A 25,116-nucleotide genomic window follows, 5' to 3' on the forward strand; every position below is an offset into this window, starting at 1 on the left:
GGTTGTGGGTAACCTGCAGGCCAATTAAATTTCAAGAGGAGCAAGCTTCCAGACTTCTAGAGCTATTTCTCTTTGCTCTGCACAGAGTGCTCCTGTCTGGCTGAGTGATATGTGGAGCTAGGGTGACAGCCTGTGGCAAAACAGAAGAATTTCAATATCTTAATCCTTTTGATTTCCACTTGCTTTTGATCTTTTCTCCACTTCCTGCTTGTCAGTCCAGACAAACGTGGTCATGTCCTGTGCTACCATCACCTCTGGTTTGAAGGATGGGAAATTGCCATCCTCTCTCCCTTTTCTTTCTCCCTACTCTTCTTTGTCGTTGTTTTTGGATGCTGAGTAAACTAAAAACCCATTTGACCAAGTGGTGCTACTCCTGGCTGCACAACCTGAGGGAAATAATCTTGTGTAGGTCTTTGCAGGGATCACACCAGGGGGATGGCTGGATGGTTGGCTCCTTTTGACTCCAAAAGAGAGGAGCAGTGGAGCAGCCTCAATCTCAGTTCTGCTTTTTTCACGTCTTTCATCACATCTATCTCTTCATCAATGATATGGAACTTAGTTAAAGCCATCTCATGTTGAGATCTAGTTGCCAGGGCAAAAAAAATCAAAGTTAAGAGGAAGGCAGGAGCTTCTGCACTTCTAATAACACTTTAGGCAATTTTCATTTGCAAAGTATTTTTTCTGAGCCAGGGTTTTCTTCTAGAATTGTAGAATGGCCTGGGTTGGAAGCAATCTTAAAGATTACTTAAAGATCCAATCCCCACCACATGGACAGGGACATCTTTCACTGACCTGGTTGCTCAGAGCTTCATCCAGGGAGCACTTCCAGGGATGGGGCAAACACTTCCAGGGATGGGGTAAATCTGCTGCTTCTCTCTCTTTAGCAGTAGAGTTTAAAAAAAAAAAAAAAAAGGTATTATTCTCTTTATACTCTGCCCAAATTAATAAAATAAATTTTCTTTAAAGCGATACTAAATGAGTCACAGATGGCGTTGCCCTTTTACAGGTTGCAGAAATCACCCATTACAGTTCTTTTAATTTATCAGTGAGGGAAAATAAGACGGCCTCTTGCTCCCTTGGCAGTAATAATCAGAAACAGTCTATTTGGAGCTTAATTTATCCCAAATATGTATTGATAGTTGCAATGAAGAATATGTGACCTCTTTGGGAGTCACCAGTGGATGGAAGGTGGATAGCTTTTATAAAACCACCTTTAATAAAAAAGAGTGTTATATTGCGTATGTTTGGTGGGGTATTTAAGCATATGGTTTTCATATCAGGAGTGAAGATGGCAAACACATGTTCCACCTTCCGAAAAACCTTTCTTATGCTCATCACTCCTTGCAAACAGAAAGCTGGGAGGGTTTATTTTGTTTTATTTAATTTTTATTTTATTTTAATTTTACAACTCTGGTTATGTGGAAGAGCTGAAGTAATTTCACAAGGAATGTTAAGCTCGAATATCGTTCGCTTGTTGTTTTCCTGCTCGTACGAAGGAAGGTGATGGAATCTGTCCTTGGGCTTAGCCCGGTTAGTCCCCGGTCCCGGTGGGATCCCTCGGCAGAGGACCATGCCAAGAATCGACCCGAGCGGACCCCGGCTGGAGGCTCTGGGCTTCCCGAGGGCAGATCCCGGGGTGTAGATCCCCACGACTTTATCCTTCCTCCTTCGCCTGTGCGAGCCCCCCTGGGGACAGCATCCCCGGTGCTCCCGGCGGCGGCGGGGCTCGGAGCGGGCCGGGCGGGGCTCGGGGCGGGCCCGGCGGGGTTCGGGGCGGGCCCGGCGGGGCTCGGAGCGGGCCCGGCGGGGCTCGGAGCGGGCCGGGCAGGGCTCGGGGCGGGCCGGGCGGGGCTCGGAGCGGGCCCGGCGGGGCTCGGGGCGGGCCCGGCGGGGCTCGGAGCGGGCCCGGCGGGGCTCGGAGCGGGCCGGGCGGGGCTCGGGGCGGGCCCGGCGGGGCTCGGAGCGGGCCCGGCGGAGCTCGGAGCGGGCCGGGCGGGGCTCGGAGCGGGCCGGGCGGGGCTCGGAGCGGCCCGGCGGGGCTCGGAGCGGGCCGGGCGGGGCTCGGGGCGGGCCGGGCGGGGCTCGGGGCGGGCCGGGCGGGGCTCGGGGCGGGCCGGGCAGGGCTCTGCCCCCGGGCAGGTCCCGGGGCTGCCGCCGCCCTCCGGAGCGGGGCTGCCCGGCCGCTCGGTGATAAATCTCGCGGTCCCCTCGCTTTTTCGTCACTCGCCTAATCCCGTGCCCCCCTTTCATGTGCGGTAATTGCGAGCAGCTGCTGCCGCGGCCCGGCCGCGCAGCGCGCAGAGACAGAACAATGGCAACAGCTGTTTCATTTCGCCTCGGGCCAGCGCTTCCTGCTCAGTCTGCATCTGCCCTTCTGGGTCCAATTTGTGCTCCTGGGTTGCTGCTGGGTTGTGGTTTTTTTTTTTTTTTTTCCCTGTGACCCCGCTATCCGTTGAGGAGGGATTTGGAGGAGCGCACGCTCCAGCCCGGTTCTGGCACCGGGACTCTCTGCCCACTGCCGCGGGCAAGGGGAGACAGGGATGCCGTGCCTCTTCAAATGGAAATAATAACAAATGTCATGGGGAAAAAAGACCCCAAACACCCTGAAGTAATACAAACGAGCAGTAAGGCTGGGTTGAGGTGCGAGGTGGGCGGCCCCCAGGGACATCCATTCCCTGCGGGAAGTGGGGCGGCCAAGATGCAGCCGGGGCTGGTTGATCATAGAGTCATAGAATCACAGAATGATTTGGTTGAAGGGACCTTAAAGATCACCTGGTTCCATCCCCCTCCCGTGAGCAGGGACACCTTCCACTATCCCAGGTTGCTCCAAGCCCCATCCAGCCTGGCCTGGAACACTTCCAGGGATGGGGTGTCAACAGCTTCTCTGGGCAACCTGCTCCTGTGCCTTAGCACCCTCACAGCAAAGAATTTCTTCCTAATATCTAATCTACATCTACCCTCCTTCAGCATCAAGCCATTCCCCCTATCACTGCATGCCCCGTAAAGAGTCCCTCTCCAGCTTTTCCAGAGCTTCTTTAGGTCAGCCAGGACCCACACAAGCTTTTCAGTCCCCAGAGAGCAGAGCTCACACTGGTGGTGCTCTTTGGGGTCCTTTTAAGCCCCTGCTCAGCCTTCTAATTCTTTGATTTCCTGGTCTCCAAACAACCATCCCCTGGGCAAGGGGAGGCAAATGGTCTCAGCACTTCCAGGCAGAAAGAGAGGTGATTTAGCCTGGAACCCACAAGTGTTCAGGACCAGGACTGGGGCTCGTTAAACTGGGCTTATTTAAAGGCCTGGAGCTGCTCAGGATCTGCAGAATCAGCCTTTCATGCTTCACCTTTGAACATGAATCCTTCCTTCCCTCCCCTCTGCTTTTTTCCCCCTGAGAAAGTGGCTGCATTCTTTCCTGGGTTAATTGTATCTTTCTGGGTTGGATAAGGCATATCTCATTAGAGGGGAAGAGAGATTTAATGTGAACTTCAAGCTGCCTTCTCCATGCTACAGAAAAGAAATCCCTAATCAGCACAGTATATATTTTGTATAATTGCTCTTTGACATTCCCTCTTTGCTTGCTAATTAAAGTGAAAGAAAACGGTGGTGAAATGTTCCAGTGTGTTTTTCTAGGACAAGAAAAGCTAAACCCTTCTTTTGTTTATAAATACAGGGTATTTCAAGGGCCCAGAGAATCAGTTGTTTTCACAGGCATGCTGCTGAAATTTATTATTGTTTTCCTTTGGAGCCTGGCATTGAGCACATCTGCAGTCGAGAATCAGCTTTGTAGTGGTGTGAATGGTCACATCTTGGGGGAGGTCACTCAGTCACACCCAGGTGACAGCCTTGTGACAGGTGATGCTGCATGTCTGCTGGGAAGCATGGAAAGGGCTGTCTCCTCCTGGTGCCTGAGGTTTTAAATTTTATACTTTTCTTCAAGGCATCACTCCTGCACTGTACGACAGCCTCAGGTCAACGTAGTTCAGAGTAAAATTTGCACTTCTGTCTAGTGAAATATTCTATTCTTCTTTGAAGAATGAAAATTATAGCAATAAAAAGTGAGTAAAGTGTAAGCAGTAGCATAGATCTGCAGCTACTACTGATTATTTCTAGTGTTCTGGAGAGTGTATCAAGATGTTTTCCAGTATTGCTCAATCAGAAAAGGGTTGTTCCCTCCTCCCTTCAGGTTTGTGTATTTTTTGGTCTATTTTTTTATAAGCATGTTCTCATCAGGGAAGAGCGACCAGGGCATCACTACCCATTCTCTGGATGGGATCTTCTGCATCCCAAGGCTAACACTTGGCATCTTTCTGAGATGTGTGAGAATTCCTTTGAAAGTCTTCCATCACACAAAAAAATTAGAGCCAAATATACTGGTTTAGCTCAGGAAAATGACTTGCAATATGCATTTCATGTGGCCCTGACGTGAGAGTTCCCCAGGGTGTTAGTTCATGTCCATGGATTCCCAGCCCACAGTCAGAGCTGTGCAGCACGAGGCTGTCCCTCTGCCCTGCTGCTGGTGACACCCTGTCCCAGCTGGGCATGTCAGCCCCAGAGCCCAGCACTGAGCCACCAGGCCATGATTCCTTGCTCGATCACACCTTAGTTGTGATGACATCAGATTGCATCATAGCCCTATGGAAAAGACCCAGAAGGGCATTCAAAGCTGCTGATCACACAGGGGAGCCAGGGTAACTAGTTGCTGACAGATTTATAGGTTTTAGTCCAATTAAAATGCTGTTTATTGCCTTTGGAAGGGGCCTGTTTGTTTCTAATTTTAGAAGTCAATTTGGGAAGTGACTACCTTGGCAGCAAGTTGAGAGTATGGGACCTGAAATTTTCCAATAGCACTTCTGTTGTTATTAACTAAAGAGTATTATTAATAAGTATTTGGCCGTGGACATCATTCTTACATGGCAGGGCAGGAATTCAGGACCCAGAGAACAACAAGAAAATTACTTTTGCTGTGAAACTGCTCACTCATCTTTGCCCCTCTCATCCTCTCATCACAAATTACATCTGCTTTGACCAGGACTGGATTTGTGTCCCATTTTTCCAGACACAGCCTGTTGCTTTCCACCCTTCCTGCCTCTCTTCTCAGCTTTATGATCAGCATGGCAGCAGCCATCACCTCCAAATGTGATGTGCCAGGTCAGGAGCAGCCAGCGCCGGTTTGGGACATGCAGTTGGTGTTTGAACCTGTTGGTCTTGGTTGTTCTTGCAAATTTTCTCTTCTGATTGCTCAAATTTATCCATTTTATTTATTCATGTTAGAGAGGGGAAGAAGTTTCAAGCTAAAAAAATGGTACACTGGTGTAAACCATCATGTCTATCTCTGGCCAGCAGTAATGGCAATTTTGGATAAATAAGAAGTGCAGAAGTAACAAATCTTGTTTGAGAATGAAACTAGAGCTGGAATTGGGATGTATTAGTTCTGTTCACAAGTTGGTGCAGTTTTGATGTGTGATTGTGGGAAAGCCACTTGGATGTCAGCTTTCCTACTATCTAGAAAGCCTGGAATGAGAAATTTTTATAAAACTCGGCTATTTATTTGTGAAGTACTTTTAGAGCCTCTGGTGAAAGGTACTGAATAGCTGCACGCTTCCCTGTGGTTTATTAAATACACATTGATCACAATTCACCCTAGGCAATGACATGTTTTCAACAGGAGGAGACCCAACCAAAACACAGGATCCTCACGTTTCCAGACCTTGGAGAGGTCCGGATGCTGAACTCAGACCCAAAGCTGGCGTTGTTGCAGAAGGCAGAATGAAAACCACAAGTCTCCATGCAGGCCTTGAAGTCTCAAGGAGAAGACAAGGGCTTAACCCCATCTCCTGCCTGGTGGGTCTTAATCTCCTGTAGGAATGTGACATTCCAGAAAAGCTCTTCTTGGGGTGATAAAGGGTTCACTGCCAGAACCCAGTGAGATGTACCTTTCTATCTTCCCTGAATCATCTCTGATAATGCTTTAGCTGGGTTCTGAAAGCAGAGAAGAAAGAAAAGATGAAAGGGAACTTGAATCAACACTATCTCCTGTCATAGCCAGGGCTTTAAAAATGCCTAAAGATCTCTTTGATTGCACACTGTTTGGGCCCTATGCCATCCTTTTATTACTTATCCATGTATTGGAGAGGTCACTGATGTTCTGTTGAAAATATATTTTTCTTTTGACCAAATCCAGGGGTATTTTTAGCAGAACAAAAAAGGCTGAAATTAATAAATTATTTTTTTCCTCAAATGATCCCTTCCTCCCCTGAGTAGAGAAGAGCAGATATTTTACAAGAAAATTCTGAGTTAACTAGAATATAAATATCTGCTGAAATATATTTCAAGTCAACTTTTGCCCATGGCTTTTCCTTTTGTATAACATACAGTAACTCCTTAGGAACCTCTCTTCTGTAAACAGGATTGTTACTAAAAATATAGCAGAGTGTGAGAATGCCAGAAGGGGGAAATGTAAACTCACCATTTTCTTTTATCCTAGCCAGATCACTTCATTGGGCTAATAGCCAGGAAGGTTCAAATATGAATGGATCCTGCACAGCCCACACCAGATGGAAAAGATTGGAGTTGGGTAAAAAGCTCTTTGTAGAAAGTTGTACTTTTGGGTGAAATAATTTCTGAAAGGTAGAGCATTAGGCAAAGGAGCACCTCCATTCTTTGGACACATTTTTGTGCTGTTTCAAAGGAAAGTTATGAATTCTTGCTTGTGGTGTCATTGATGTATATTCCTTCTAGCTCTCTGAAAACCTTTCTTCTCCGATGAGGTCGGGTCTGTGCTATCCAGGGAAGTGCCTCAGCTGTACAGAGGTGTCTGCCCTTGCCCTCTCTGCAGGGTAAGGCCTGATTTTAGATCAGGTCTGTAGGGACCTGGCACCACTGTCACATTTAGATGGGCAGGAGGAAGGGGGAGGCAGCAGTGATGAAGAAACAGGGTGAATCTCTTACTCAAATACCTCCAACCACCCTCTGATGAGTTATTGCTTTTACAGCCCTGGAAAAAAATTAAGGGGATGATCCATGACCTCAGGTTTCTTTGGGATTTCAGTGCAAGGGTTCTGCAGACTTTTAACTGGAGCTCAATGGAAAAAATGTTCCTATGCATCAGGAAAGTGGGCAAGTGAACAGGTACACTACTTTATGCTCTTTGCTGTGCTGTTCTGTTGTGCTGTCACTGAGATGCCTCAGTGCCCTCTCAATAGCAGGGGAAGTCAATACCAAGAGGCAAAGCAACAATGCCCCATTTCCAGGGGCAAGGAAAGAACTGTTCCAGCATCAATTCACAGTCCAGCAGGAATATGGCTGTTAGGCCTGGTAGGTAATGGAGTGTATATTCAGAACAACTGATGCCCAATGGTGTTTTGGGAAGAATCCACTATCTGGGCATGGCATTAATGCAAAAAGCCTATGTCATGCTCACAGTGAAACAGGATGAATTCTGTTCCCCAGACACACCTCTGACATGGGCTAAGGTCCCAAACTGAATCCCTTTGTAATATCCAGTGGACAAAAGTGATCCCAGAGGCTGCTAACACACTGAGCCTCTGCAGTAAAGACCTTTTAAGTAAAATCCAGGCTCCTTTTCCTGCTTAAAAATGGTGTAACTGAAAATACAAAAGAGTTACAACTCATAGAAGTCACTTAAATCTGCAGCTGATACTTCTGAGCCTTGCTGGGCATACTCTTAATATGACACAAATCCTGCTGAAAGGTAAGTGTGGGCACAGAGTTGTCCTTGTCAAAACCAAATCTGGATTAGATACTGGTTCTTGTGTTAAATACTTAGGAGCATTGCTTATCCAAGTCTCTCCACAGCCTGTGGGAAGCAAAAAAACCAAACCTGTTTCTGTGTCTTTTTTATCAGAGGGACTCCCTGGACAGACAGTCAGTGTTTGCCTTGGAGCTGAACCCCAGAGGCAGCTGGACATGCCCAGAGCAGCTCTGCGCCCTTGTCATGCAGGCAGGAGTCTGGATGTGTGCACCAGGCTTCACAGCAAGGATGTTCAAAGGGCAGAGGTGGCACTTGGGATGCCCAGACTTCACACAGGGTATGGCCAGGATCCATTTTCCCCATGGCCAGGGGAGCTCCTGTGGGAGGCTGGGATTCAAGAGATGGGAGTGCCTCTCAGTGGGGTGATCAAGCAGTGGCCCTTGCATTGGAAATGAAGTTTACAAACTCCTGAGCTCTTATGTCAAATGAAATACCTGACTCAGCTGGGCTTTCCTGGCTGGCCAAGGCATCTGTGCTGACTTGTTTCAAATACTGAGTACCAAATAATGCTAATATGTAAAAAGGTTCAGCTCACATTCAGGCTGTGCTGTCTAGTGAGCTGAAAATGTGGGAAGGTTTCCAAGTGAGGTAGAAACTGAAATCCTTTTATACATGGAAAAAACTCATCTTTTGAGGGCAAGACCAAGATCTGACCAAATGGGAGGTGTGCTGTCTTTAGCCAGATTCAGCAGAAATTAATGAAAGCTGGCCTAAAAGTCTCAAAAATACGTGATTCTATCTTTTTCCTTTTTACTCAGATGCTGTCCACCTTCTCAAGTATGTTTCACTGCCCCCCCTTTCCTATAGAAGAGAGAAATGTAGCTCCATGTACCATGGCCTGTTGGATGTCTCAGGCACTGCTGACTGAAATGAAAGTCTTATTATTTTTCTGTCTTTTTTTTCTTCTGTTTGAATATTAACTGCCAGGGAGATTGGTAAAGATTTCAGAAAAACAAATTGACATTTGGCCTAATAAAACATTGTACACAGTTTTTCCTTTCTGCTTTGACTTGGCAGAAGGGTGCATGAAAGCTCAGAGAAGAAATATTCCATTTTTCCTGGAGGGAAGCAGGAATCCATTAACATACAGTGCTGGAGCACAATATCCTGATATGCCCTTAAAAACTGACACAAAACTGTGAGATCTGTACATTAAAATTAAATTCAGAAATCACAAATGCGGTGGTGGTAGCAGCTCTTCTAAGCAAGATTTATTGTTGTCAGCTCACACAGTTTTTTCATGTCATATACAACACTTTCCTTTAATGCTCCATCTGAGGGAATCATTCAATCAAGAGAAAGTCATAGATTTTTGTTTATAAAGGAGTTGGGGTTTTTTTTGAGAAAAGTGTCTTTCAAAATGGTAAAAATGCACCCTTTGGAGGGGAAATTAAGGCACAGCCACAAATGCAATTCTGTTGTTACTATTAAGCTAATCACACCTATTCGTGGATTTCACTCTTTTCTCTTTGAAACATCTTGGTGTTTGCAGTCTCAAAAAATTGCCTCTCAGCTTTTTGATTTGGGGCCATGTGGTGGATTAACAAATCCCCCCATCCCTCTGCACCCTGGTTTCTCCACCCCAAGAGCTGAGTTGGCCTCCAGGCCAGTTTTTAGCTCTTTCTCCCAGATGACAGCTCAGTGTTCCCCCAGGGCCTCTGGTGGGATGTCCCCAAGCTCACAGTGCCCTCTGCTCTATCCCATCCCGCAGCATGACCCGCTGGGTGATGCCACCCTTCTCCACCTACTAAGTAATGGGGATGAGTTAACAGGAAATTAACATTCCCTCGGTACCTTCCAAAAGAGGATGTCTGGATCTGCCTGCACGCAGTCATTCCCTGCTGTTAAAAAAGCTGGTCTTCTGCAGGAGGTGTAAACTGACATTTTATCAGAGGGTCAAAACCTCCCTTGATGTCTCTCAGCAAATTTCTGTGGCAAACCAGGGAAAAAGATAATAAAATTAATGTTACTCTTGAAATAAATGACAGAAGGCATTGTGGTTTTATTCACTAAAATCATCCACTTCTCAGCCTACTGGGCGCTGCCAGTTCACCATGAAGCAGATGGCTGCCATTTTGCAGGGCTTTGGCTCTCTGAGTTGATGATACAGTTTTTTTTACAGGCTTCAGACACAGCATTAGCCAGGGCAGAACCCTGGAAGATGATAAAAGACTTGAAGTAAAAAAATGTTGATAATTTTAACCTGCATAACTGGAAATGGGCCAGTGTCATGGCTTTGGCAAGATCTGTGGCTCTTTAATATGGGAGCAGGAGTGGAAATTACAGCAGCAGCAAGTAAGAAGCCCAATGGATGTAAAGGAACTGAGCTGTTCTTCCTGGAAAATAGAATTAAAAAGTAATGATTGAAAAAATGAAGGTCCCTCCTCTCAGCCCAGCAAGCAAAGCCAAGGAGTGCGGGAGCGGGGATTGCAGTGAAAGATGGAGATTTGCTTCTATCAGTTCCCAGACGACTGGGGAGAGAAGACCCTGAATGCAGTCCTTGAGAGAGGAATACAAGGCACCACTGATGGACTGCTCCAGCTGCATTCCAGGGCTGTGAAAGCGAATCCTGGTGTCTGCCCAGCTGAAATGCCCAGTCAATAGAGGACACCACGCTGGAGCATCTGCCACGCTCGTTTGGTTTTACATTAAAAATAGGGCACAGACAGGAGTGTCAGAAGAAAAACTGCTTTTACTACTGTCTGCACTGAGTAGCATGTAAACAGCTACTGGAACCCAGCAGAGGAAGGCTGTCAGCCTGGCAGAAGCTCGGTCAGATTTTCAGCTGATGTAAATCAGGAGGACTCTGTTATTAGCACTGAACTGGCTCACAACAGCTGAGGCTCTAGCTGAGCCACTGAAGTGGTAAATAGCGCTGACAGCAAGTTGTGGCTTCACCAACCTTAAATGAACTCCATTAAGTGCTCGTTTCTGAAGAGAATGTTGTTGAAACCTGGAAATAAGTCTTTCAAAGGTTTAACATATTTGTCTGTTGTAGAGGGTTTTATTTTGAAACCAGATGCACTGAGCAGCTCAGCATTGCTCCACATGGCAGGAGAGGCAGCATAGTAGGGTTGGATCCTGCTCTCTCCTTCCTGCTGAAATGGGAAGTAACCTCCACAGAGTCAATGTCATCACATTAGTGTCAGAGAGACCAGAGGTAGGGCAAGTGTGAGTAATTCCTCCCAGTGAGATGAAGACGATGACAACCTAAAACCTATCTGAATAATTGAAAAATGTTGATGTTGCATTCTTGGAAATAAAACTGGCACACATTCCGCAGAAAACTCAAAGTAGCTGAAACAATTGATCATGACAGGGTTGAGTGAAGAAACGAAGCAGACTCTGTGGGTTTGAGCGACTCACAGGCAGTTTTAGACAGAGTGGGCAGGGGCAGAATCAGGCAGCAAAAATCTGGAGAGAGCAATTTAGGCTGAAGTTTACCACATGAATCAGGCAGGGAAGAGCTCAGGAGGTGGGGCTGGCCATGCCAGGAGCGGGGATGGGGCTTCATGCAAGAGATCATCCAAAGGGACTAATGTGCCACCCAATTCACAGCACCAAAAGCAAGCACTGGCCTCAGGTTAAAGTTAGCAGAGGGATTTCTCTGCCTTCATTTCTCAGGTGCTTGGTAAAGATGTGCCTGCATCACATTTTTAAAGGAGTCTACTTCACTGCAGCTGTGCTGAGGGAAGCATGGTGCTGGTGTTCCTAACCCTGGCAGTGGGGTTCCCAGTGCTGCTCAGGGAGCAGTGGAGTTTTGGGGTTAAGCAGCCTGGAGTAGCTGATGAAAGCAGGGTGGTGGGAACAGAGTGAACACCTCCACTTCCAGGAGAGGCTCAACCTCCTCCTCATAACCAGCAGCTCCAGGGGCCAGGGGAGGCTTTGTGGTTTAGGGGATGCAGTGGCAGTGCTGGGGGGATGGTTGGACTCTGGATGATCTTGAAGGTTCCTTCCAACACTGATGACTCTATGATTCTATGAAAATATTTTTCACAAGTCAGGTATCAGAAGGTGAATTGGCTTCTAGTGCCCTGCTTGACTCTAGGCTGGTTCATTCAAGTGCCACAGCCTTTAAGAGAGACATTGAAAAAGAAGCTGGCTGCCTGGAATCACAATAGAGCGGATGGACATGTTCCATCACTGCATTAGTGCTTCTCACTAGCCCACATTCAATTCCTTGGCCAGATCCAGCAAAGGACAGAGGCATCTGCAAGAAGAATTTCAATAGGATTCCAGATAATTACAATGGAATTACACAACAGCACAGAAAATATAATTTATTAGTTATTATGGCTTGTATTTTTGTGGATTCCAAAAAAACTCAGCTGGGTGTAAATATTCCAAAACCCATTGGAGTCCATTCCCCCTCTGAGAAAAAAAAAACCAAAAGCCCAAACCCCCAAAAACCCAAACAGGCACATATAAAGCTCTACTCAGTGTATTGTTGTTTATTCATTCAAGAACCCTTTAAAAGCCAGTGAAACCCAGACGTGTCAGCAACAAGTTGTTCTTACATCAGAGAGGTTTCACTGAAGAGTCAGGCTGGAGAAAACACAAACCATCAGCTAGAAGAAAGGACAGGTGACAGATGAGGTTTTGCTTAGACTTCAGTCTCTGAGGGACACTGGTTTTGGTCTCTTTCTGCCATTCCCAGCACAATTGTGGCCCTCAGCTCTTAGGCTTCACTGCAGTAGAAACTATAAACACCACCAACACAATAAGGTCTAAGATATTTTAAGGTTGGTTGTCTGGAGGAAACCATTAGGCATCCATCATGTGGCAGTGTGAACATAAGCTCTGTATGCCTCAGACTGGGAGGTTTTTTGCTGAGTTCTCAAAATTGTTTTCAACTGAAATGTGCAATTAATATGGCATGTCAGCTATCTCTGTATCTATTGATGCTGCTTTTCAAACTACAGGCATATTTATTGCTGGGGAATCCTAAATACACTTCATTTTTTATCCTGCTTTACACTGTATAAGGACAGAGACAGTTCTTTGATTACGAAAGCCTGGTTTGGTTTTGTTTCGTTCCCCCCTCCCCGATTTCTTGTTGACATGAATAGTCTTTGTCTTTTCCTTTCCCACATTGCTGGAGGATGGTAGCAAAACCATTAATGGATTTGGACCAGCAACACTACTTAAAGACTGCGAGAGGAGAAAGAAAGTCTCATTCTTCACTACTCAAGCTTGATAATAATTCACCAGTTCATCCAGGGCACCAGCTTTGTTGCCAATAGATGCAGAGGCTCCAGACACAAATGAGCCACTAAAGGGTAAAAAGTCTTTAACCTGATCAAATGAGAATAAAACATAAATAATCTCATGCTGATTCCCATGCCAGAGCCCACTGATCTTTGCCTTACTGCCATGTAGCAAAGACCATCATGTGAGTATGCATTGCACAGAAAAGTATCTTTATCTCTCTGTCAGCAAGTACTACAGTTAAGTGATTTTTGATTCAGTGAATATGAAATCAGAAAAAAAGACCCTTGCAATAAAATAGAAATTTGTAGGCATCTAGTGAGCTTCCAAATGTAGAGGTCCAGCATCCTGTTAAACAATGAAAAAAAAAAATAAAAATACCAGTTGCAAGCTGCATGGGTAATCAATAATGAAATGTGATGCCTTTTAATCACATTTCCCCCCCTTGGGGGGGAAAAAAAAGGAAAGAAAACAAAAAGAAGAGTGTTTAATTGCAAGAGCAGTATTTGGTACTTGGGAAGTTGAAATCAATTTCCAAAATCCAGCTTTCCAAAAGAAAGTAGGTCAGAGTTAGGCTGCTGTTAAGCAACAGAGGTCATAGCACTCAGATTATCATTGAGATACAGGACCTGTTTATTTAAGTGAATTCATGTGGTTTAGTGTACTTTCTATGCTCAAAGTGCAATCAGGAGAAGGAAATACCCTATCCAGAGAATTCCCTTCAGACCTCTGGCACAGCACCTGCAAACAAAACCTGCCTGACCACAACCTCTCAACAAACCCAACAGCTACCCCAAAGCTATTACAGTGCAGAGGGCAGCCCTTTCCCCAAATTCGAATGGTTCCAAAGAAGATAAAAACATCTGAGCAAACTGTTCTTTTGCATTAAACTTTCCTTAGCCAATGTGTATTATTGCTATACCAGAATATGTTTTGGAGGTCTTTTAAAGCAGTTTTATACAACTCTGAATCTCCTTCCACAGCTCCAGCACATCCTGCACTGCACACAGGATGCTGGGACGCTGGGTTGGGCTGGAGCTCTTCTTCTCTCTCTGCCTGTCTTGTTCTGCATGCCACAGGAGCAGCTGGCACGTGGGGGCTTGCTATTGCTGAATGGGCACCATGGAGCAGCTGGGATGGAAACAGGGGTGTTTTTGCCATTCAGTCAGCTCCTCAGGAGCAGTGCTTTGGCACCTGAGACACACCTGCTTCTTGAGTGCTGCTTTTTCATTTATGTGACCCCGCATGACAGCTCCCTCTCATGAGATTTCCTCTACCTTGATTTGTTGAATCTGAACTCCAGCTGTCAGTTCCTCGGAGCACAGCCAGCCAGAGCTCCTTCCCAAAGCCAGGGGAGGGAGGGCCATTGTGTGCAGCTGAGGGGAAAAGATGCAGGGCTGGGACTGTGCTGTAGGAAGAGCTTCAGCTAAACCATGATCTTCCACATACGAGTGCCTACGCTTAGCCTATTCAAGGAAGTATTTGGGAAAATACCTAAGAGGATTTCTGCTTTCAGATTAAGTGATTTCTAGATGATTTTACCCATAGCAAATCAGCAGGGGGTGAGTTTAGCTGCATTTTGCCTACTCCAGAGGAAGAGAGGCTCACTCTTCTGAAAATCATCCACTAAATTAATGAAGGCATGAATCTACATTAGGCTGAACCTATTTAGCTTATTAAAGCTTCTCTCAGATCATTTCCCTCTGTGTGTCTCTACATCACAGGCTCTTCTGTTTGTAATTTCCAAAGTTAAAAAAAAAAAAAAAAAAGAGATTTAATCTTCTTTAGGGGTTATCCTCAGATTTTAGCAGTCAGAAGCAATATGTACAGTAGTCAGCCTAAAATCCCATAGCAAGATTAAAGACCATGCTGTATGCAGTTATTACAATAATGACAACTTTTACCCTACTCATCAAGCATAATCTGAGGTGTGTGCCACTGTTAGAAAGGAAGGAAGAACCTAAATGTGATGCCAATTTATGTTCTGCTGTTTTGGACTTATTACTGGAATCTTTGTTTTATAAAATTTTGGCTAGGATCATTCTTACTCTCCTGAGGGAAATAAAATCTTTTGTCAATGCCAGTTTCTTTGACTCCTATTGTTTTCACAGTCTTTGGGAACAGATCCTTATTTTTTCTTTATTTTTTAATTCTCTTTTACATCCTCCTATCTAGTGAATAGTCTGATGCAAGAAATCAGCAAAGAAGGGAAACTGCACTGATGGCAAATAAGGAAGTTATAAAAAAATTTACAGAGGCCATTTCAGGAGAAAGCAGAACAATTTTCTGTAGAATGAAGATGTACACTCTTCTTTTACTCTAAGAGACACTCAGAATTTTTCTGCTCTTACTGGGCTGAGGTTCCCAATACTTCCTGCATAGTTTTTGTGCTGTTGAAGTAGGAAAAAAAGGAAAAAAATCCAGGATCAAATAAATGACACACACTGTGGTCAGTGGTTCAGTCATGCAGCTTCTCACACCTCTCTCTTCACAAAGAGGACACAGTGGACATATCTGTGGACAAACTTGCCTTCCAGCCCTAAGAAGACCCACAAGGAAAACAGAACCTTTCCCAGTCAGAATAAGAACTTCAGCACTGCAATTAACTCCAATTAACCATGCACTCACGAAACAGATTTTTTGAGTTTACTGTGTCAGCAAATTAGGTTCCTTCCAGAAATTTCTGGATGAAAAAATACAATGTTCTTTTGCATTCATTCAGCACCTGGTGCTCATGGGTTGAACAGAATATTTAAAAAGAGCTATCATAAATTCTCCAGCCCTACACATTTCAGTGGGTGGAGAGTGGCTTTTAGTCCAATGACTACTGGCAGTGGTGCTCTAGCCCTGAAGAGTTGCCCATCTCCCCCCAAAGAGGGATGGGGTGTCCTTGATCCTGCTGCTGCAGTAACTCCTGTGGGATTTGGTGGGGTCTTACTGCAGAGCATGGACCCACAGCTGTGGAGGAAGGTCCTTGGCTGCTCTCTTCCCCAACATTTAATGTTTAGTGACCTTGCTTTGATAACTTTTTACTTAGTTTTACTTTGCTTTTTTCTTTTTTTTCCTTTTTCCCCAGCTACGCTTCTGTCAAATCCCAGCTTCTACATGAAGTTTTGCACCAAACTGAGTGAAAGCACCAGGATAATCTATTTGTAATAAAATACTTTTCCCTCACTTTAGTAAACTTAGTGCTTCCCTGTAAAAACAAACTCTTTAGTTATTCAGGTGTGACTAGTCGCCATATTAAATCACCATATTGCCTCCACAGTGTAATAATACATTTACTTAAATTGCATTTTAGAACAACTCTTCTCTTGCTGACATTTAATTTTGCACAGGAGTAACACTATCATAAAAGAACACAGGTGTAAAAATATTACATTTTTAGTAATTATGTACTGTCCACTACTACTAAAAACTAGTAAAACCATCAATATTTCTCAAAATTGCCTGGAATTACTAAGTTTAAACATTTAAGAGGAACCATTTAAGAGCTATGCTGCAGCATAAACGTGTGCCAGTTACACTTGGCCACTTGCTGAGGTATTTTTTAAAGTCAAATTAAAACTTTTGCACAGGTAACCAGCATATTTTAACACTTTAACGTTAACATTGCTAAGATGCAGCTCAGATGCATCTTAGATGTGGATATGCTAAGATGCAGGAGAGCATCAGGAAGAGAAGAGACAAAGACGAGTCGCAGGTTTGGTGAATGCCATTTCGACAGGTTTGTGTCTTTGGCTTTCAGATGCTCTTTTGGCCGCCCAAATGAAGCTCAGGTTCTTCCAACAGGAACAATTATCACTGCAGTACTTTCAGTTCTTGTCGTTGGGGCATTTTCTTCATTTTGATAACAATTTTAGCCTTGACTGAAAAATCTCTCCCAAGTGCTGTTAGAACCAACATGGTTCCCCTGCCCTGACCAAAAGAAAAAGTTTTTAGTTTGGAGAAGGAGCCATACAGACGTTCCTCCAAATAAAAAGGCTTAAATTACCTTTTTCCCCAGCAAATTCTACTTCCAAATGCACATTCCCTTGTAGGGCCTGACCCAAACATGTCAAAGTCCTCTGGGTGATTCTTTTTAATTGAGCATGGACCATGTGTGAGCTGGATGTTTAAAGCTGAACAAATCCTGAGGTTGCTGTTGAGAAGAGAGAAGCAACCGTGCACCCTGACTCACCTATTGTAGGTACCTGCTTTGGGGGGGATGAATCATCCCCTGGAGCTTCTCACAGTCTCACTCACTGGAGACTCTATTTCTCCATGAATGGAAACACGCACCTAGTTGATAACCTGTTAGTCACCTTGTTGTTAAACTACACTGCCAAAGCTCATGGAGATTAATTCCAGTCTGTTTTGTCATTGACTTGGGTTAGACTCAGGATCCTTCAAGTTCCACTGCAAAAAGCCTCCAATACATCAAATTAAGACAGAAAAACATTGTGATGTTCGAGAGATGGGAGAGCTCTCACCAGTAGGTCTGAACGGGCAGGTGTGAAGGTCATTGCACTAATGTGTGCTGTGATGAGAGTCTTTCTCTTTTTGTTAAAGTAAAACACCAGGGAGTCATGGCTTCATTCTAGCACAGACCAGATTAGACCATTTTTACAATAGAAGTTTTCATAGGCTAGAAAATATTACTTCCCCTTTCATCACTCTAAAGAGTATTCCAGAGGGCAGACAAAAATCTGCACTAAACACCAGCCAACTTTGCATTTTGTTTTCCATACAGGGGCCAATATTATCTTTTCTAGGCTAACAAGAGTCAGTCCATTCAGTTTTGATGCTGTGAGACTTAGGCTATACTCTGCTATTTGTTATTTGGGCCATTGCTGCTGTCTCAGAGCCTGAGCAGGGGACTGAGCCTGGATTGTGCTGCATCAGGCTAAAAGAGCTGAAAGAACAGCCTCTCTCACAAAGGGAGAGCAAGAGCTGGGGTTTTCTTCCAGACCTGACCTGTAGCAGCACTGTGTCATAGTCCAGCTTCCTCCTTCAGGCAGAGATGTTTAAGGTGAGGCAGAATAACTGGAGTGTTTTTCCTCCTTTTGTGATGCTCAGAGACTGGGGAGGTTCTCCAGAGCTATCACAGCTTCTCAGCTCCATGTTCTCACACTTTCTTTCCCTCATGATTTTCTCTGTTGGCATTTCAGCACATCTAATCTCTTAGATTTCTCTTTGTCCTTATTTTTCTCCCTGATTTCTCTCAGAAATTTTCCACACGTTGTTATCTGCAGTTCCCATCTCTGCCTCGTTGCTGTTCTTTTTCCTGAGCTGCAAGTGGTTTGCATGGTGGTTTCTCCCGTCACGTTTTTATCAGGCATTCTCCAGTAACATTCCTGCATTTGCCCATTTTTGCCCAAGGTTTCGTTTACCTTCTCTATCTGCTCTGGGTCCACATGTTTTGGGGCTGTTGGATTTCTCATAATTGCATGGTTTGGGTATTTTTTTTAAGGGTTGGGGTTTTATCTTGCTAAGATGTGTGTTTCTCTTTTCTTCCTGCATTGGCCTGTACATTTAAAAAACTTTCTTTTAATCAAATGAAAGGAATTAAAAATGAGGAGGGAAAGCCCAAGAATTTAAATTCCAGTCTTCTTTCTACCACAAGGAACCAAGAATTCTTTCTATTTAAGACAGTCACAGATTTTATCATTGTGACTGGTTTCCATTAACTTTGCAAGTAGAAAGACATTTAGTAAAGTTGAAAGCTGTCTCTTACATGATGACAGACTTTGCCTGTTTTAATATTTTTACTGGTTAACTACCAAATCCCAAGTCTACCACTGTCTACAGCCAACATTTAGTGTTCACTACTCCTCTGGCAAGAAACATGACTTAAAAATACATCTTTCCTACTAAGCTTTTGAAATGTATAGTGTTTTGTGTTAGAAAAACAACAGTCTCAACATGTGAAAGAAATTGCCACAGCAAGGCCCCCCATCAGAGAAAGAAACAGCAAAAGAAAGTATGAAAAGTGTTAGGCAGAGACTTTTCTTCAGCAAACACAAGGCACGAGAGTCTACTTTAACAAATCCTGATGCATACACCTCAGGCAGGATGAACTGGTTATATAGATTGAGAAACTGGTTAAACCAACAATGGTGCCTGCTGGGATGCAGTGATGCCAAGAGGGATTTTCTTTCTGGAAGTCAGGACCCAGTTTGGCCACGTTGAAAACCGTATCATTGCTGTCAGTGTGACAAAGGAAGCCCTGGAACCCAGTCTGTCACCTCTTCCCACACCTGATGCCATGGCCACTTGCAGCTGCTCTCACTCCTCACTTGGCTTGGTAAAATGGGAGCAACGGGAGCCAAAAGAATTCTGAGCAGCTTTGAAGAGACATTCAAATATAGGCAACACACAGGGTAAACCACTCTGGAGTTCATCTCTGTGCATGGCATATTTGGCTCTATACAAAGAAATATCCATGGAGATACTGGAATTTATTTAGTATTTTTCAGTGTAAGCGGCATAGATTGGACTATTGCCAACTTCAAGCTCAGGTCCAACCAATGGCAGGAAGGCATTGCCAGCCCAGTTCTGCTGTGAGGGGTAAAAACACATCCCCCTGGGAGAGTTATGTTGGTAAAAATGGTTGTTTAGGTCAGAGCTGATGTCCAAAGAGCTGATTCCAGCACAGCTCACTCAGAGTGACCCTATGAAAACCAATTCTGATGGCTCCCCTGGTCCTGGATGGCCGCTGGGCAGGGAGCACAGGGGAGCGCAGTGATGGTCCCCTGACCTGCCCAGTGGTGATTAATTGAGATCCTTCTTCCTCCATCTGGTTTTCCCCCTCCACTGAGGAAAGCAGACAGGAAGCAAGGCATTTTCCTCTGCCTGTGAAAGGTGAAATTTGCTCTTTCTGATTCTTTCAAGCTTTGTCTTCCATGCTGCAGAGTCTGTCTGGCCCCGGTGCTACACATGGCAAATGTCCCAGGAGCTCAGCAAAGCTGCCTTCACCTTCTGCAGCCAGGCTGCCTCGTGGTTACCAGGTGCTGCCTATTTTAGACTACAGCCCAGAGAAGTCAGATTTGGATAGAGGACTGAGAAGAGACACAAGCTCTTCTCTTGATCCATATCCGACCTGCTCAGCTTTTTCTTCTCACAGTTTCTTGGGAAAGCTTTTCTGTTACAAAAAGTTTTTCTCTGATGTCCCTCTACACTGCTTCTACCCTCAGAATCTGAGCTTCTGAAAGGCTCCAATATCACAAAAAGTTGGAAAAAAACCAACAAAGTAGGCTCACAAAGCTTTGCAAATTTCCCTTCAAGAGCGTTCCAGGGCTCACCAGCAGGGATGGTGTGGAGTCACACATGGAGTCTCCTCAACCCAAACATCATCTAATCCCACCTGCTCTCAGAACTGCAGTTTTGGCTTTTCGTCCTGAGTATTTGCTACTTTCATTCTTAGTTTATTATTGAAGAAATTCTTCCCTATTTAATTTTTAGAAACAGAGAATCCATAATATACTCAAAGCTGTGAAAATGTAATCCTGGGCAATTTTTTACTCTCTGAGAAAAGTCACTAGGACTGATCTATTCTTTCAATCAAGTACACCCATTTAGTTTATTTTTAACATTCCTTTCATTATGTTATGAGCTTCTTGCATAATGAAATAATTGCTTGTCTCTTTGATTGATCTTTGTTTTGAAATGGAACTTTAATAGTGTTATTTCTAGAGCAGGCTTACAATATAATACAATTAAAGGAAAACATGGCATTAAAGCACATTAAAGCACATGTTCCAATAATTAGACCTACAATTCTCATCAACTAGAGCCCTGTGTAGGGAGGAGTTACTGCAAAAATTTATGAGGGAATAATTCATATTATTCTGCCTAATAAAGCAAATATATCAATAATGGCATTTTATGACATTGTGTAGCTGTAGCAATCAGTGAACAAGCTCCTTCCCCAGACTGCTCTGGAAAGCTGGAAACGTGCTACAGGGAACCCCTGGCATTTTATTTTGCTCACATACAAACATGTCAGTAGAAAGTGGTACAGAGAACTAAGAATTCTAGTTTGCACAAATCTCTGTGATAGCAAATGATGGGGGAATTCAAAGCCTGATATCATTGGGTATATCTGAAATGTGGATATGCATACATGCAAATTAGAAGGAAAAATAAAAGGGGAGAAGAAAGCAGAGATCCTGGACCTGGATGCTCGTGCTGCCAGCTCGGAATACAGCTGTGCTGATGAGTAGCCTGTAAATGAGATAGTAATGGCAGATTATACTAGACTGAATAGGCAGGCATCTCCCACAAAGAATTCAACAGAATTGGTCAGAAGAGCCTTTCACCCTGTTAGGACACTGACATAAAGGCAAGGCTGTAGCACTGGGGCCCAGGATTATCTAAAATGTGCTTTCTTTTCTACTTTCTGTAACCTTATTTCTCAGTAGGAAGGCTGAGATCCCAGATAATCAAAATACTCAGTTTTGGTGGGTTTTTTTTGGTCCAGTTGCATTCAATTTAAATATTTGGGGTTTGGCAAGAAAGGGTGGAATGGTGGAAATTTTTGACATTTTTGAATCCTAAACCAAATAATCTTTTCTTCTTTTAAGATCAGTGAAATCACTTAAAGGCTGCTTAAAGTTTGGTTGGATTTGTGCTGGACAAACAGCCTGGCCTCTGCCTTGGAGGAAAGGACAAGTGGAGCATCCTAGGGAGCTGTCTGTGGATGCATGTGGCCCAATCCTCTGAAGAGGTTTCAGTGATGTTGTAGTGATTTTTTATAGCAAATGTGGATTCTCTAATGATAATGACTCTTTTTAACATCCACTCACACGTGACACAAGCAGTGCAAACCCACATCAGCAGTTGAGCAATATCTGGCAGAGTGATTTGGCAACTTAGGAGGGAAAGGGAAGACTCTTGAGTGAACTAAGAAGGTTCAGGTCATGCTCTGCACTTGTCCAAACTGGAATCACAGGTTTGGTCCTTCTGCCCTTGAGAGGCTGGGCCAATGACCGAAGCTGACCGATGTTACTTCTGCAGTGTGGATGGGATCTCCTGGTCTTCTCTGAGAGCTGTCCTGGCTCTAGGTACATGTAAGAAGCAGTTCAAGCCTGGGACTATTCAGACTTCAGAGTTCATGCTGGGAAAGGACACTGTCCTTGTTTTTCAGGATGCCTGCAAGCCTGCATTAGTAAATGCAGATGACGGCAATTATGCCTTTGGGAGAATCTTGGCACATTGGGAATGACTGTTTTTCTGATGGAGAACTGAGATAGCAGGAGAAACCTTTATCCTCTGGCTGAGCAAGAACATCTTGAATCTGTTTATATGTGTATGAAAAAAATTAATCAAACCTCCACAGGCGAGATTCCTCAAGGATGATAAACAGTCAGCTAGCTTAGAAATCTTGCACAAAATGTATGGGTTAACCTGGTGAGCTGTTTAACTCAAGGTACAGTTGAGGAGCAAGGCTGTGGGGAACATGTAGAGAAATATCACCAGGAGAGGTCCAGCACATTCTCTGTGCAGAGCAGATACTGGGTTGTTCCAGTTTTACCCACTTGGGTGTCTTTCACTCTCTAACAAGGCCAACAAATATTACTCCCCTCCTTGTTTTTATTTGATGTCCCAGAGCTCAGAACCTGATCTCTGCCAGGATGAGTAAGGATCCTGGCTCAGTGGCAGATAACCTCTGAGTTTCAGTTTAAGGAGGATTAAAAAGAAATCAAACACAGCAAACACAGGTTTCTCTGGGAGACGGGTAGGGGTGAAAGTGAGCCCAGCCTCACCTCTGCATGACTGAGACAGATGATGGCTGAATGTAAAAGTGGTTTGGTTTAGCCTGCGAGGTCAAACTGAGCCCCCTGCTTGGTTTTGTACCCGGTCCCACCTTCCCTACAGCCCAAGAACTGAGGAAAGCTGCAAGTGAGACAAGTAGCTGGTCAAACCTTGGGTTGCTTGAATCATTCTCTCTCACTCATCATTCCCTACACAGCCAGGTGCTGATGAGAGTTACCCCCTGGGGGGTGGATTCAAATCCACTTCTCCAGAGAGATTTGAACCTGCCATCTCCCACACCCTGGCTGACTGCCTTAAATATTTGGTAAAGTATCTGGATATCCTCTACAGAGCTGTAAACCTAGGCCAAAAATAGTTTCCAGCTGCAACTATATGACTGATTTGACCTGAGACTACTTGGGAAAGTGGGGGGGGGAAATATTTTATTCACAGATGAAAAATAATTCCCCTCCCCTATTAAGAGGACAGAAAGGAAGAAGCTCTATCGCTACAGGAAATGAGCAATGAGGTCTTTTAGACAAGGTTAGGAGGCTACACTAATATACACCACCTTTTCTCAAGCTGCAGTTTGAAAAAACAGAGTTCTTCTCCCTGTCTCCTTCTGTATACAGCCATGTACTTACTTATGTTTGGGGTTCCAGGATATCTTAGAGTCACAGCATATTCTCATCATGTGCACTAATAATGATACACATTTTGTGGCTGTAACCCCCAGGAGTCCAGGTGGGTGTCTCAAATACACAATGTCTTTCCAGAAAAAAACCCCAAACCAACAGCCCACATTCAAATTATAGAATCATAGAATTATTTAGGTTGGAAAAGACCCTTAAGATCATTGAATTTGGTCCTAGGTTTTAAAAGGCATTTGAAGTCAGGCTTCTAGAATCCTATTTAGGCTTATAAATAAATAATCCGATTTTCACATGTGCTATGTTCAGCTTCTCTTAGATTACACGGTTGCAGCTGGAAGGGCAAAATTTTTGAAAATCAGGATACTTAGGGGCTTGAATGCAGACTTGAAACAGAGATTTGCAAAGGGAGTTAGGTGCACAATTTCTAATGAGAAAAGGTTTAGTAGTTTCATAAGCACAACTTTTAGGTATCCATTAGGAAAATCTCAGCTTTGCTGTAAATGCCTCTGGATTCCTGAGATTTCATTCATTTGGCAGCCAGGCACCAAATTCTGTCATCTGACCAAAAAAGAAATCGGCTGAGTTCTGTATAACTTATGTAGCCTTTCTTAGGAAAATAAATAAATCACTCAACTGGAAATACTCAAAAAGCTGGGCTTATGTCCAGATACAGTATGCCTAGCTTAGTGGCAAAAAAGTTACGGCACACATCCTGCATTGTCAAGGACACTGAATGTTTTGGCTGCCCTAATAGAAAAACAATAATTCAATCATGTATTATAAAGGAATTTCCTGGAGAAGTTTGGCCCCACTCAATCATCCTATTAGATTTATCCTTAATGTGGAAGAACAGCACATTAAATTCATTACATACATTAGGCCAGCTACATTTATTTCCAGATGGGTTTCCATAAAGTGGTCAAAATGCCTAGAAAAAGGCATTTTGAAGATGCCTTCATGTGTAACTCATATAGCATGATAATAACCCCGCAGTCTTACACCACTGTATGCCCAGTAATTCCTTCTTGCAGTGCAAGGACACATTTAACATTACAACTAGCTGTAAGTATTTTAAAAATCAATAATGACAGGCCCACAGGGCTGGGATCATTGTTTTATTTTGCTGGCAGGGGCCCACAAGACTGGGATATTATGCAAAGAGGAGAGAGGATGTGTGAGGAGATAGTTATGCTAATATACAGCATTTCCCCCCTCCCTCTCCCCTCCCTGGAGTAACTGTCTTAGCATTACACGTGGTGATTTGTCCTCAGCAGTTCCAAATTACCTACACCTGTTGGCTCTGGCACATTAAAGAAATATCCCATTAAAGATTTCTCTATTCACCAAGAATGAGGAAAATGCAGTTCAAAGTGCTCTGCTGCAGCCCTACAACCCTCACCAAAGTGTTCTAGCTAGCTTTCAGATGAGAGGAGCTAGATCAGTATCAACGCTTTTGAAAGTAGGGCTGCGGAGCGATCTTCATGCAATTTTGGAGATTTAGCTTTCCCAGAGCCTTGCAGACTCATTCCTGGCCAGGATCTGGGATGGCGCTGCTGGAAAACAACCCTGTGCTCCCATCAGAGCCTGTAAGGGACGGTGTCTATGATGAGGAGACTAAACAAAAGTAAGGGAGGCATGTCATCTCTGGAGACAATGCTCCCTTTTCACACAACACTAGCTAGAATCCTTTTCTTTAAAGCTTCTCAAAGACCAGAACCTCCCAGTTTGTGAAGACTGGTTCGATATTGTGTGACT

The 25,116-nt window shown here is 44.2% G+C and overlaps 1 long non-coding RNA gene across 4 annotated transcripts in view; it reads left to right on the forward strand.

The window, feature by feature from the left end:
* The window catches only part of LOC120410201, a 70,219-nt gene that overhangs the window by 26,247 nt on the left and 18,856 nt on the right, over positions 1-25,116 (forward strand). For 2 of the 4 annotated variants that reach the window (XR_005602176.1, XR_005602177.1), the window contains one exon: positions 5,660-5,835. The exons of the other annotated variants lie outside the window; for them this stretch is intronic. This is a non-coding gene — a long non-coding RNA (uncharacterized LOC120410201). The remainder of the gene's footprint in view (positions 1-5,659; positions 5,836-25,116) is intronic. 4 annotated transcript variants of the gene reach the window in all.

Source organism: Corvus cornix, chromosome 6 (genome assembly GCF_000738735.6).
Source record: "Corvus cornix cornix isolate S_Up_H32 chromosome 6, ASM73873v5, whole genome shotgun sequence".
NCBI lineage: Eukaryota > Metazoa > Chordata > Aves > Passeriformes > Corvidae > Corvus > Corvus cornix.